Raw genomic sequence first — 13,745 nt, 5'->3', positions numbered from 1 at the left:
GTGTAGTGTGATTATGATGTGTCTGTATGTGAATTTCCTTGCATTAATCCTGGGTGACATTCACTGAGCTTCTTGAACGTGTGAGTTCATGTTCTTTGCTAAATTTAAAAAGTTCTCATCCATCATTTCTTCAAGTATTCTTTTTACACCACACTCTTTTTCTCTCCTCTGGGATGGCAATGAAACAAATCTTAGACCTTGTGATGTTGTTTCACAGATCCCTGAGTCTCTCTGTTCATTCTTTTTCAATCATCTTTCTCTGTTTTGTCCATTTTAGATATTTTTTATTGATCCATGTTCAAGTACACTGAACTTATCCTCTTAAAACTCCATTCTGTTATTGACCACATCCAGTAAATTTCCTATTTCTTTTCTTTTAGTCTTTATTTTAAAATCTTGTTTGTGTGATATAAGTATGGCCACTCTGGCTTCCTCTTTTCTTTTAAAGTTTATTCATTTTTTTAGTGATCTCTACAACCAATGTGAGGCTTGAACTCACAACCCTGAGATCAAGTGTCACATCCTCCACTGACTGAACCAGCCTGACACCCTGTAAATTTCTTATTTCAATCACTGTATTTTTCAGTTCAAAAATTTCCTTTTAGTTCTGTGGTTTTTTTTTAATTTCTTTGCTGAAACTTTCTATTTTTCCATTTGTTTCAAGAGTATTTGACTTTCCCATACAAACAAAAATTGAGGGAATGTGTCACTAATAGCCCATATTGCAAGAAATTATAAAAGAAGTTTTTCAGAGAAAGGGAAAATTATATAACTCAGAAACATATCTATACAAAGAAAGGAAGAGTGTTAAAGAAGGAATACATGAAAGTAAAATTAAAGGGGCACCTGGGTGGCTCAGTCGGTTGAGCAGCTGCCTTCGGCTCAGGTCATGATCCCAGGGTCCTGGGATGGAGCCCCGTGTCAGGCTCCTTGTTCAGCAGGGGGTGTGCTTCTCCCTCTCCCTCTGCCCTTGCCCCTGCTTATGCTCTCTCTCTCTCCCCCTCTCTCTCAAATAAATCAAAATCTTTAAAAAGAAAGTAAAATAAAATCCTTTCTTTTTCTTATTCTTATTGATATAACAGTTTGTTAAAATAATAGCAACAACATATTTGGTGATTATAGCTTATGGGTAAGTGGAATGAATGACAGCAATGTTATAAGAGACGGGAGGGAGGAATTGGGAATATTCTATTAGCAGGTGCCTGCACTACCTTTGTATTGCAACGAAATCGGATTAGCTGTAAATGTACATTGCAAACTCTAAGGCAACTACTAAAAAAAGGTAAAAAAAAAAAAGTATGATTGATATGCTAAGAGAGGAGAAAAAAATGGAATTGCCTAAAATGCTTAATTAAAACCAGAGAAGGCAGAAAAAGAGAAGAAGACAGAGTATTTGCCCTTATTTATTGAACCATTGTTATAATAGATGCTTCAAAGTATTTGTCATAATTCCAACATCTGTGTCATCTTGGAGTTGGAATCTGATGATCATTTTGTTTTTTTCCCTTGCAAATGGAGGTTCCTAATTTTTCATATGCTGAGTAATTTTGGACTGCATTCTGCACAGTTTGAATATTATAGTATGAGACTCTGAGTCTTGTTTGAGTTCTAAGGAAAATATTGTGGTTTTGTGTTTGTTTTCTTTTTTTATGTTGTTTTGTTTTTGCTTTAGGATGTAGTAGAACTGGTTAGGTTCGAGCTGCAAGTTCCAACCCAGCTTCTGTGGGCTGTGGATCCAACGTCAGTTCAGTTTTCAAAATGTTCTCAGTGTTCCTTGGATTTGTCTCGCATATACACCACTCAATGGCCACTCTGAGACCACATAGTGGTCTAGTGGTCTTTGGTATGCAACTCAGAAGTGTGCCCAGGAGTTCACACACCGCTTTATAGGATCTCTGTCCCTGAGAAATTTCTGCCTCTCTGGGGCCCTCCTTCATAGTCCTCTGGCCAGCAAGCTGGGCTGTTCATTTTCCTGTTCTGATGCAACACTTTCCATCGTCTGCATATGGTGTGTAGGGGAGGATATATCTTTTCCTCTACACTTCTAAGTTATAGCCTGGGGCCCCTGTAACAAAAAGGAGATTAAGAGGAAAATATACAAATGTATTTAATATAAGTTTTACATGACACTGGAGCCTTCATAAGGAAATGAAGACCCAAAGAAGCAGTTAAATCTGAGTGTTTTTATGCTAGGTTTGATGAAGAGTGGAGAGTCATGGAAAAATGTAAAAGCACAGAAAAGAGTATGAGCTAAGTGTAGTTAACTGGGGAAAATCGCAAGGTCTGGTCATTTGGATTCCTTTCAGCATCCCTCTGTCTTTGAAGATAAGGACGTTCCTTTTCTCTAGGTATTGGGAGGGCACCTCACACATGAGGGTCTATGACCTGCTTCAGAGGGAGGCCAGAAAGTCCTTCCCGCACTTGCCACTTCTCAAATTCCTTCGGCTTGAAATATTCAATACGCCAATGTGCCATATTTGGGGGCAGCATATCCTGAACTCCATCATGGGCCAGGAGGTAGGACGGCAGAGAGATAGAAATAATGTTTATTTATTCTACACCCTTGGGGCCATAGTTCCTCCACGTGGCCCAGTACAGGGCTGATCCCAGGCAACTTTCAAAACAGGCAAAGATGTCTTTGGCATCCTCCTACCATTTTACTAACACTTGTCTCTCTGATTTTAGTTATTTTAGGTGACTTCTAAAATCCCCACAATGAAAGGCTCTTTTTTAAAAGTAATTTAACATTGTAAATAGCACAGTAGCTGGGGTTCAGGGTACCTTTCTTTGGACCCTGTTTTTATTTGGATCCTACTTATTAATTGGGTGACCTTAGGAAAATTACTTAAACTACCTGAACCTTACTTTCCTCTTGATAGTATTTACCTCCTGAGGTTGCTGTGAGTTTTATTTTATTTTTTAAAGATTTTATTCATTATTTATTTGTCAGAGAGAGAGAGAGCACAAGCGGGGGGAGCGGCAGGCAGAGGGAGAAGCAGGCTCCCCGCGAGCAGGAAGCCCAACGCGGGGCTCGATCCCAGGACTCTGGGATCATGACCTGAGCTGAAGGCAGACGCTTAACCAACAGAGTCACCCAGGCGTCCCAGTTGCTGTGAGTTTTAAATGAGATATTGCATATAAAGTACTTAGCACAGTACCTGACACAGAGAAATAGTAAACGCTTAGTAAATAGGAGCTGTGACTTTTGTAACTTAAGGAAAAAAATTTGCTGTTCTGGACAAATTTCAAATTTGTTTCATGATTATCTTTGTATGATTATCAAGCACGAAGGCTATTTTATAAATCATGTGCTTTTGAATTTTAGCACAGACGTTCTCACATGGCTTTAAACACCCAAATTCTACTTAATACACACCAGCACCTATATGTATCCTACTGAATGTATGAATTTGAATTGTCAAATCAAAGGTACAGAATCTAAACTGAATAGGACCCTATTTTACTTGCATTCACTACATTTCAAAGTATGAGTTTTACCGATCAGCATTTATTGCTCTTGTTCATGGTACTATTGCACATGTTTATTACTATGATTACACTGAATGTATTTAATTCTTACTTAGGATTTATTCATGTGTATGTTTCTTTTTTATTTTGAGGCAATGTTCTCTTTAGTAAGGCACAAATTCCAAAGTGATTTATTATTTTTTTAGGTAATCTCTATGCCCAACATGGGGCTCGAACTCACAACCCTGAGATCGAGAGTCGCATGCTCTACTGATGGAGGCAGCCAGGTGCCCCTTCCAAAGTGACGTAAAGAAGAAATATAGGCAATATGATGTTGAAGTCTGTGCTTCTGGAATGCACCTCAGTTACAGCAATAATAACTTGCATTTGAATCCTGCTTTTATAATTTCCAAAGGACTTCCATAAAGCCTTTCAAAATTTTGTTAAATTGCATGTTTTAGGGGAGCCTGGGGGGCTCAGTCGGTTAAGCGTCTGCCTTCGGCTCAGGTCATGATCCCAGGGTCCTGGGACTGAGCCCCGCATCAGGCTCCTTGCTCAGCAGGAGGTCTGCTTCTCCTTCTCCCTCTGCCCCTCCCCCTGCTGTGTTCTCTCCCTCTCTCTCTCTCTCTCTCTCTAATGCATAAAATCTAAAAAAAAAAAGAAAATTGCATGTTTTAGTCCCAACAGTGAAAAATCTGACTCCACTTAAAAAATGAACTGAAAAATAAATCTTTCATTTTTTTTTTTAAAGATTTTATTTATTTGACAGAGAGAGACACAGCGAGAGAGGGAACACAAGCAGGGGGAGTGGAGAGGGAGAAGCAGGCTCCCCGCGGAGCAGGGAGCCCGACGCGGGGCTTGATCCCAGGACTCTGGGATCACGACCTGAGCCGAAGGCAGACGCCCAATGACTGAGCCACCCAGGTGCCCCAATCTTTCATTTTTATACAATAGTATTTTTATTTTTACTAACAACAGTTGCATTTGCGCCATGGACAGAGCCTACCCACTATCCCAGTAGCATGACCTTTTTTTTCCTTCATAAAATAAGCGTAAGACAGAAAACCATTTTCACGGGAGGCATCAGACAACTAAATGCAAGGGATAAGAAACAAATAGCTTATTTAAACTGAGAAGGTAATTTAAATATAATTAGTCATTTTACATTTGTAGAAGCAGTCAACAAAAGATTTGTGGAGTGAATGGCCGGTTGAACTTTTTATTAATTTAAAAGATGAATTGCAAGAAGAAGGGAATATAAAATTGAATTTCTGCCACACATTTCATATGCTTCTCCTGGCTCAAAAACAACAGCCTGACGCTCAACTTTTGCTGGCTCGCTCTTGCCTACCAAATGGGGTACATTTGCTTGACATTTAATTTTTTCCATTCTCAGACCTCGTCTGATCTACCACTCCCGCCTTCAAATCCTCGATGCCAGCCCACCTGGGCTGTTCTGAACTGTTCTTTTTAAAAAAAAAAAAAAAGATTGTATTCACTTATTTGAGAGCGAGCACAAGAGGGGGAGGGTCAGAGGGAGAAGCAGATTCCCGGAGCCCGATGTGGGGCTCAATCTCGGGACTCTGAAATCACGACCTGAGCCGAAGGCAGACGCTTAACCGACTGAGCCACCCAGGCGCCCGGAACCGTTCTTTGTTCTATGAACACAGTCACACTCCCCCAGCTCAGGAACTCTGCTCATGTGGTTTCCTTTGCTGCAAATGATCTCCCTATTTCCAGCTTACCTGTGGAAGCCTATCTGTGTGTGTGTGTGTGTGCGTGCACATAACAACCATTTTTTAATGCTCGTGATTCCGTGAGTCAGGAGCACAGACAGCACAGCAGACATGACTACCTCTTCTCCACAACGGCAGGGGCGTCCGCTGGGAAGACCTGAATGGCTCCTGTGATTCAATGCCCAGGAGCTCTAAATGTCCAGAGGCGTCTTCACTCACTGCAAATTGCTCTGCTGCAAATTTCACTCACATCTGGCACCTGGGCTGGGTTGCCTGGAAAATTCTGCTCAGCTGAGCTGTTGACAGAAGCACCCTATTTAATAGGGACTCCCCATGTGGCCTCGGCTTCCCACAGCCTGGTAGCTTGGAGGTTCCAAAAGTTGAGTGTCTCGGCCAAAAGTCCTATCCATTCTGGAAAGCCCCCTCTCAGAGGCATGTCCCCCATATGAAACCTTTCCCTTTTTCCTCTAAGCAGATATGTTTGCTCCCTTTTGAAACATTAGTAGTTTCTTTGTGCCTCTCTTTAAGTACTTTTCTCATTCTGTCTTGGTTTTATAGCTGTTTTTATATTTACTTTTTCATTCATCTTATGCTCCTGTCTGTTCCCTAGGAGCACTTTGAGGGCAAGAACCAGGTTTTACTCATCCACATAGTCTCCAAAGCAATTAATAAGGTGCCTTCCCAGGATATCATACATGCTAGACAAATGTCTGTTGAATCAAAAAGGACAGAAAACCTAGTTCCCTAATCTTCCAGCAAGCATTTCAATTTCTTAAATATCCATGAAAAAAAAAAAAACCCACACTTTTACTTGATACATATATGTGTTTGGGAGTATCATGAGTTATGTCAAGCCATAATAATCAAACAAACAGGAATACCATTTGGCAGTTGGCAAAGAGGAATCGGGTAACCACTGTGAAGTGGTTATTTCCAATCAACCATGCATCCATGGATGGTTTGTGAACCATGGTTAATTTAATATCCACACATGCTTATTAGAAGTATTCAGCCTCTTGCTATAATCAACGTGTTTATATATTTACAAGTAATGACTTTCTGGTTATTTTAATTAAGAAACCCTTCATTCATTAGGATTCTGTTGACTAATATAATCCCTTCCAATGGGGCAAACTAGTATTTATTGCAGTTGTAGGAAGAGCAGGTTGACAAATTGCCACAGACATCCGCAAAGAGGTCTTGATTAACCTGTTAGTGGAAGAATTAAATCAGATAAACATTCTGGAGAGCAATTTTGCAATAAATATCAAATGCATATCCTTTGATCTAGTAATTTCTCTTCTAAGAATTCATCCTCGTCATCTGCTCAAGTATATGAACCTGATATTAATGGAAGCACTGGTTATAAGAATATATATTTAGAATCAAGAGAAACATGTCTAATGGAGCACAGGTGAAGTAAACGATGGTAGGGCCATACAGTGGACTGCTACGTAGCTGTTAAAAAGATTGAGGAAAAGGAATACGCAATAATTGAAAGATATCCATGATATATTATTTATCAAAGCAGCTGCAGGACAATATGTAGATCATGCTCCCATTTGTATTAAAAGCGAAACACCAATACATGTTTATAAATTGTAGAGGGGCGGCTGGGTGGCTCCCTCGGCTAAGCCTCCGGCTCTTGATTTTGGCTCAGGTCACGATCTCAGGGTCGGGGATCGAGCCCCGCGTCAGGCTCTGCACTCAGCGGGGAGTCTGCTTAAGGATTCTCTCTCTCCCTCTCCCTCTACCCCTCCCTCCCACGCACACACACTCTCTCTCTAAAATAAATAAATAAATATAAATACATATATTGTAGAAATGTAACCAGGACCAGAGTTGTGTCGGCAGGGGGAGGGGGAGGGCGGAAGGGAAGGCAGGGCTATATATAGTAGTTCTGACAACCAAAATGTGTTGTCAGTCTTACTTAGAAATGGACTTCTAGGGGCGCCTGGGTGGCTCAGTCAGTGAAGCATCTGCCTTCAGCTCAGGTCATGATCCCAGTCCTGGGATCGAGCCCAGCATCGGGCTCCCTGCTCCGCGGGAAGCCTGCTTCTCCCTCTCCCGCTCCCCCTGCTTGTGTTCCCTCTCTCGCTGGGTCTCTCTCTGTCAAATAAATACATAAAATCTTAAAAAACAAAAACAAAAACAAAAACAAAACCAACGAAATGTACTTCTAATGTTAAGGAACTCCTCTCTTTCTCTGTCAATTGTCTCCCAGTGGCTCAGGCACCCATTTCCATTCTCTCTGACTGACCTCTGGGGAGCCAGTCTAGAGCCAATTCCCAGTCTGTCAATTCTGGCTAGTCCAATCAACTCTTTCTCCCGACCTCTCAGTTTTCTCCTCCTTTTTTTTTTTTTTCATTCCCACTTTCTCTTACTGGTAGTCCAGGCCTCAACACCTCACCCCCCAGTTCCTGCAGTTGCCTTCTAGCGGATCTCCCAGCCCATGGTTTCTCTTCCTCCCTCTGTCCTCTACAGGATCCTCCTATTCCCCAGCCATGTGCCAGCCCAAGGCCTTCCGTGCTTTCCACTGGTACACGTTCCAACTCCAGAGGAAGGTTGGGCAGTCGCGCACCCTTCCACAGCCTGGCCCAGTCCAGGCATAACTCTCAGGCCCCCCACGTGGTGATGGGCTGACTCCTGGCCGTGGGGATCCCTCTCTGGAAGGCCCTTCCTGCCATCCCAGCTCTCTGAATTCTAGTTATTCTTCAGTACCCACCTTCCCCACTATGAGAACCCACTTATTTTTCTGGACCCCAGCAATGCCTTCCTCATCAAACTCCTCATGCGTTACTTCTTATAATCTCTCTTTTATTGCCAGGTGAGGACCTCCCTGAGAGCTGTGGGGAAGCTCCTTCCTAGCGGAAACCACGTCTCTTACGCTGACTATGTCACCTGAATTTCCTGAGGCTTTGCCAGCACGCGTGTAAAGTCACAAGAACCGATGCTTCCCTGACCCTTATCCCTATCCGCCTTTGTGGGACCCTGTCCTCCTGCAAAGCGCCCCTCACGTACTTCTGGGAGTCTCCAAGTGGCATCTCGCTTTTGCTCATGATTGAGTCCTTGTCAGCTGTCCAGGTCCACGACCATGTGGCATGCACCATTTCTGTCTTCATTTCCTGCTCTCACTCCCTGCCAGACACCAGTGCCTCCCACTGGGCCCCACTGCCGCTTCCACTGGATCCCACCGTGTTCACTAGGCACCAGCCTCCTGCAGACCCACGACAATTCTATTTCTTTGTGCTTGCCACACTGCTGTGAATCTAACAGTCTCTCACAGACATTAGCTGTTGAATAAAGGATGATATTCACTAGGACATGCTTTGATTTGCTTTTCTGGGGGTGGAGATAGGTTGCCCTGATTTATCCTCACGTTCTCTGCAGTCACCATCGGGACCTGTCTGCTGACACCGCGAGGTAGTTTTTCAGGGCTCAGGGTACACACCCTTCTGAGCTGTTGAGCCAAGTAATCCTACCTGCCAGGGTTGCCAGCCCAAATCAATGGGTCCTGCTCTGATGTGTTTTGATCCTTGTATGGAAACTTCCTATCTCTGGGTCTTCAAAGTTCAAATCCAAGTAGGAGTTGATCTCAAATTTCCAGAAAGGTCAGTTCACTCCTCAAACAGAGTTTCTTTGTGCCCATCTGCTAGGCCAGAGAGAGAGAGAGTTCCCTAATGCAGTTCTCATAAGGGGAGAATTGGAGAAGTAAAACAATCCACCTAAATGCTTTCTCTGCAAGGAGTGGCCCAGGGTAGTGCAGCTAGGAATGCACGGACAAATGCCCAGCATGCAAGAATGTGGTGGAAGGATGGTCAGAAGACTGTTTATGAGTATTTGTTTCTTAGTGCTTAACAATATGACCATTCAGATGGCTCCCGGAGGCTTTGAAGTTAAAACCCCTGGCAAAGAGAAATGTTCACACTTGGGGCTTCAGTCCACCAGACCCAAGGTCAAGTAAACCTGGTGGTGTGAAAGGCTCACAATAGAGGCTCACATGGTAGGAGATCCATCTGGGCTTTCTTTTAAAAGACCTAAAAGAAGGATGCCTGGGTAGCTCAGTCAGTTGAACATCTGCCTTCGGCTCAGGTTGGTCCTGGGATCAAGTCCCACATCAGGCTCCCTGCTCAGCAGGGGCCCTGCTTCTCCCTCTGCCTGCCGCTCCCCCTGCTTGTGCTCTCTCTCTCTCTGTGTCAAATAAATAAATAAAATCTTTTTAAAAAATAAAATAAAATACCTGAAAGAATATGGAAATACTCTATCCTTACAAAAGCAGAAAGGTAACTGTTTAGTCCTCAATAGTCTTAGTAAAGGAAATATTTTCAAATCATACAAATTGGGTTAGTAACTTCCTGTGACATCTAGCCATTGTTCAAATGTGACAGACGTAAGAAAGAAAAACAGATGGTCTGAAATGCATGGTCCTTTAGTGGCAGATACAGCACTAGATGATTCCAAACTGTAGCAGGTGTGAAATTTTCATGAGCTACTTTCATATAAACATTTTTGGAATTTCAAGGACATTTCTGTTATATGGGTCTCATTCAAGGAAAATACCATAAGTAATTCTTCATCTATACAAAGGAGAAACAGGGAGTGATTATTTGCCTAACAAAAGGATCTTCATCCCCTACAGAATACAGTTGACCTTCCAACAAAGGGGGTTAGGGGCACTGACAACCCTGCACCGTTGAAAATCCACATATAACTTTTGACTCCTCAAAAATTTAACGAACAGCTTACTACTGACTGGAAGCCTTACCAATAACACAAACAGTCGATTCACACACATTTTTATGTTATATGTATTATATACTGTATTCTTACAATAAAGTAAGCAAGCAAAAAGAAAATGTTATTAAGAAAATCCTAGGAAAGAGGGGCGCCTAGGTGGCTCAGTCAGTTAAGTGTCTGCCTTTAGCTCAGGTCACGATCCCGGGGTCCTGGGATCGAGGCCCGCATCGGGCTCTCTGCTCGGTGGGAAGCCTGCTTCTCCCTCTGCTTCTGCCTCTCCCTCTCCCCCCACCCCCTGCTCATGCTCTCTGTCTCTCTCTCTCTCAAATAAATAAATAAAATCTTTTTTTAAAAAAGAAAATCCTAGGAAAGAGAAAGCACATGTACAGTAGTACTATTCAATATTTATCAAAACAAATCCACATGTAAGTGGACGCACGCAGTTCAAACCCATGTTGTTCAAGGGTCAACTGTAATATGAGATTTAATGTACACAAACATGTTTTCTCGGGGCCCTTGGGTGGCTCAGTCAGTTAAGTGCCCGACTCTTGATTTCGGCTCAGATCATGATCACAGGGTGCTGAGATCGAGCCCCGCGTCGGGCTCTGTACTGGGCGTGGAGCCTGCTTAAGATTCTCTTTCTCCCTCTCCCTCTGCTCCCCTTCAAATAAATAAATAAATAAATAAATAAATAAATAAATAAATAAATAAATAAATAAATAAATAAAATGTTTTCTCATAACATTTTTTAAATCCCACTTTCATGGACTCGTTTTGGATGACAAAAGTAAGGCTCATCTCTTCCGAGCGCTTGAGACTGGTATGTCAGTTTGTGCTGTTCGAGCCTTGCCCTCCTCCCATCCGCCCCTCATTTGGTTCTGGCAGCCCCGTGAGGGCAGAATTCTCCATCTCTATTTTGTTTCACCTTTACCGTGTGTGTGGTTTTGTTTTACGCCACCGTGAACATTTTCTTGTTGCAAACTATCACAGTGACTGGAAGTCTAACATCGGAGAGTCTCTCTATCCTGCTCTACCTTCACAACTTCTTTCCAAGTTAAAGGTATCCTCACATTTCATAGAAACACCCACTAAGGGGTGGTGGTGATCTTTTCAGCCTAGAGAAGTGGATCCCAAGCCTGACTGCGTGTCAGAATCACCCGAGTTGCGACAAATTCAGGTTCCAGAACCTCACCCCGGACCCACTGAATCAGAGTCTCTGGCAGGAAGAAACTTCGGGAGTACCTATTTCAGATGGCACCCCTACTCCTACCTCGGGGAGAGGACTCTGCTCTTCCTAATTCCTTCACTCGGGAACTTTAAACAGCACTTTACAGATGGTTGGAGGGTGGCACAGAGATAACCGAGGTAGGAGCTTTCAACGACTAGCACACCAACAGGAATCTTCTGGAAGTCTCATGCTGAGGATTCCAGATCCAGCTCCTCTTGGCACCAGCAAAAGGAGAAACTCCTCCTCTCCTGCCAACTTAGATCACTGGCCCACGTTCCCACCCCAAAGTGGTTGACATTGAGATTCTTTATTTCCTCCTGGGGAAATCCCACTCCTCCTCTCCAGATACCATGACCCAGACAGATAATCAGGAGTCCACAGTCCATTCTCCAAAGGCTGGTACGTTTCGTCTCAAATAATACCAAGGGGGGGGGGGGCATCTTTTACCTAGGCTAGCCAGGTCCGCCTCAGTTCCTTGTCACAGCCTCTCCTCCCATTTAAGACCAAGGAAAATTCAAACCTGCACACCTCTCTTGCCACAGACTAATCGCAACTCCAAATCTATTGAGAGAAAATCCCAGGGCAAAAAGCGATACCCATCTTGGGGTGGGGGGATCCGAGCTTAATCCATCTTTAGAAAAAGGGAAATTCTTTAACTCTATTGGAGAGTAGTTTGTTTAAACCCAATTTACATCACCAAACAGATTGATTAGCATCTCACTCTGAAGTAAGTTTCCTCCCGAACAAAGGCTTTTTATGACAAAAGTTGCTCATTGAGGCGGAGTTCCCCTAAACAAAGCCAGGACCTGCTCCCCTTGAAGTGTGTCCCTTCCAGGCCCCTCACACTTTTCTTCCCATCTAAAGCCTATCCAGCTCAAATCCCTCTTCTTCCTGGAAGCCTTCCCTGACCATCCTTGGACTACCAGGATGCCTTTTTTTCCAATGAATCACGACCGTTGTTACCTATCCTGTTCATCTGGCAATCGCTCATATACATGGTCTTAAGACTTGACACTATTCTTGTATTATTGCCCTGAACTTTCGAGTTCTTTTACCATTTAAATCTCGGCATAAATATCTGTTACCACCCCCACCGCCCCCACTTGCCCATGAACTACTCGAAAGAGTGCCAACGCGCGCATCTCTCCAGCTTCTTTTAGACAATCTAGAGCCACTTCCGTCTTCCCCTCCAGCACTAGCTCTGTCTGTGCTTGTCACACAAGTAACCAGTGCGTGGTTGACAGGAATCATCGAAAATATCCTGCTACTCCCAACAACGTCGATGAAAAGCTGGTATCATGTTCAGCCCTCACAACAGCCCTAGATGGCCGGGGTTGGCATTAACCCCATTACATTGATGAGGAAACTGAGACCCAGAAAGGGAAGCAGATAGCCTGAGGTCACACAGCTGGGTCAGCCAGAAGCAAGTCTAAGCTGGCTCCCGAAGATGGTTCTCCCGCCTATTATTTCTAACTACTTCCCTAGGGGTCTCTTGACTGGCCCATGAGATGTGTGGAAAGGTACACTGCAAAATAAGTTCGGGCCTAAGGGAGGAGGGGCTCATGTGTCAAGCTATGAAATGTGTACTTAATTAGATAAACCACGGGGCACCGCTCAAGGCTCCTGAGCGCAGAAAGGACAGGATCGGCGTTAGGTGTTAGGAAGATGAATCTGAGGAGTGATGAGAGCCTGCAGGCGGGGAGGACCAGTTCGTAGGGAAAGACAACAGTCCAGATGAGGCAAGACAGTGGAGTGGACTGATCATGAATACATTCCTCCTCAGCCAACTTCTGGAGCCAAAGGAGGGAAGAAAAGGTAACCTCTCAATATTATACAAAATGAACATACTTCTCCTTGGCGTTTCCTTTTCTCATGTCTCTTCCGCTTCTGGTCTCCTCTCTCCCCTTGTGACTGAGCTACAGTCACCAACATGGGACTCTTCTGTTGGATTTTGAATTTGTCTCTAAGGAACACAAACATGTAAGAGTTAGAATTGTGTTCGGGGCTGGAATATAGTAAAACCTGCCCAATGTTTCTGCCCGAAGCTCAGACACTTGAGCTTGAATAGCGCCTGAGAGAAAGATACTAAAATTAAAGATGACAAAGTGGGAATCAGGAACCTCTTTTGAAAACAGTGTGTTAAAGGAAATAAGAAAGGGGCCCCCGCCCCCCCAGCCGGCTCAGTCAGTGGAGCGTGGGACTCTCTATCTCGGGGTTGTGAGTTCAAGCTCCACGATGTGTGTAGAGATTACTTTTTCTAAAAAAAGGGGGAAATCTTAAAAAGAAAGAAACAAACAAAGAAACAAAGAAAGAAAGAAAATTAGAGATATTTAACTTGCATTCAAGTTAGGAATCTGGACCCCATCTACAAGTTTAAACAAAAAGAAAGAATTGCATGTCCTTTTTTTCGAAAGGAGGACATAATCTACTAATGTTAAAAACATCTGAACACTTAAACTTTTCTTTTCAAAACCTAATGCAAACATGAGTATTTTCTCTCCTACTCGTTCTCTTACCTCTCCTATCAGCCCTCCTCCAGCTGGATTTTTCCAGATCTCTTTTGATACGCTTTATTT

Source organism: Mirounga angustirostris, unplaced genomic scaffold (genome assembly GCF_029215605.1).
Source record: "Mirounga angustirostris isolate CCGP_5_RB_7025 unplaced genomic scaffold, mMirAng1.0.hap1 SCAF_11, whole genome shotgun sequence".
NCBI lineage: Eukaryota > Metazoa > Chordata > Mammalia > Carnivora > Phocidae > Mirounga > Mirounga angustirostris.
The sequence above is the reverse complement of the archived record's forward strand: the minus strand, read 5'-3'. Positions refer to the sequence as shown.